The 1,679-nt window shown below is 51.7% G+C and overlaps 1 pseudogene; it reads left to right on the top strand.

The window, feature by feature from the left end:
- The window catches only part of LOC102019143, a 24,061-nt pseudogene extending 23,101 nt beyond the window's left edge, over positions 1-960 (top strand).
- Positions 961-1,679: the final 719 nt, after the last annotated feature.

The raw sequence follows: 1,679 nt of genomic DNA, 5'->3' as shown, positions 1-1,679 counted from the left end.
TATATATATATATATATATATATATATATATATATATATATATATATATATATATAATTTGTGCTATCATCATATCAAATAAGTTATCACACACCTACTTGAAGGTGTTTCTCCTGATCCTACTCCCTAATTGCTTTTCCTCCTTAAATGGGTATTAAGAAAACATCTGCTTTTTTTCCTTCTTGGCTCACAGCCGTGGGTACTTGTCCTCGAGTTTTCAGAGCCTGTGAACAATTATCTGGCTTAATTTACGTGTACCCCGAAGGTAATAACATAAATTGCTCCTGACTCAGTTTTGGTCACACTTCCCTTTGCAAAGCTCTCCCCTGTAAAGCAGTCTTGCCGACAGCGCGGCCAACCCCACTTTAAATTTACACAGAAATTTTCACTAGAATGGCTGCCACATTTTTCACACCAGGGATCGATGCGGGCTTTACTTCAGATAAGGGAAGGCACGTGGCTCTTTCTCTTCAAAGAGAGGGCCGAGTGGCAGACGCACAGACGCGCAGACGCACAGACAGGATCTTTGTGAAGATCCCCTCAGCAAGACGATTACTGTGGAGGTCGAGCCCAGCGTCACCACGGAGAATGTCAAAGTCAAAATCCAAGACAAGGAGGGCGCCCGCCAGGCCCGCAGCGCCTGATGTTCGCCAGCAAACGGCTGCAGCCTGACCCGACTCTCCGACCACAACCCGAGAGCCCACCCTGCACCTGGCCTTCGCCTGCCAGGTGGGATCATCGAGCCGTCCCTGCGGCAGCTCGCCCAGAAGTACAGCTGCAGCAAGACGATCTGTCTCCTGCGGCGCCCGCCTGCACCCCGGGGTCAGCACCTGCCGCAGAAAGTGTGGCCGTACCAGCAACCTGTGCTCAAAAAGAAGGGCGAGAGAAGCTCTCTGCCAGCGCCGCTGCCTCCTCCTGCGAAGAGGCACCACCTGCCCAAACCCTGGCCTTGGGGCCTGAATACAGTCTCCCTCACTTGAGCAGAGAAGGAGAGAGAGAGAGAAAGAGAGAGAGACAGACAGACAGAGCGAGACAGAGAGGGAGAAGGAGAGGGCAGCGGAGAGAGAGGTGGAGGTGGAGACAGAGACAGAGACAAGAGAGGAGGAAAATGTCCTGGAGGCTCTTTAAAACAGTTCTCTCATTTGTTCTCAGACCCTAAAATCTTGACCAAACTCCCGGAGCCATCAAAATTCGGCCAGAATGGGGAAGGAAGGCACTCAGGACCCTGGGCATCTTTTCAGGCAGAGGGACACCAGGGGGTCTTAGGTTCTACTGCCAGGTCCTGGGTCCTGGTCCAAGATCTTGGGTCTTTGTCCCAGGTTCCAGTTCCACTTCTTTGTCCAGAATCTCTGTCCTGGAGCCTGAGGCCTGGTTATAGTCCTTGGTCTTGGTCCTGGTCTTGGGTCCTGGTCCTGGTGCTCATCCTGGTACTGGTCCTGGTCTTAGTCTGGGGCCTGATCCTGGTGTTGGATCTTCATCTTGGGTCTTAGTCCTGGATCCTAGGTCCTGGGTGCTAGTTGTGGTCCTGAGACCTGGGTCTTGGTTCTGGTCCTGGGTATTTTTACTGGGTTCTCTTGGGTCCTGGGTCCTGATTGTGACCCTAAGACCTGAGTTCTGTGACTAAATCCTGGGTCTTGGGTCCAACTCGTAAGAGTTTGGGGATGAGGAAGAAAAGGAGA

This window comes from Chinchilla lanigera, unplaced genomic scaffold (assembly GCF_000276665.1).
Source record: "Chinchilla lanigera isolate Chin_1 unplaced genomic scaffold, ChiLan1.0 scaffold00006, whole genome shotgun sequence".
Taxonomy (NCBI): Eukaryota; Metazoa; Chordata; class Mammalia; order Rodentia; family Chinchillidae; genus Chinchilla; species Chinchilla lanigera.
The sequence above is the reverse complement of the archived record's forward strand: the minus strand, read 5'-3'. Positions and strand labels throughout refer to the sequence as shown.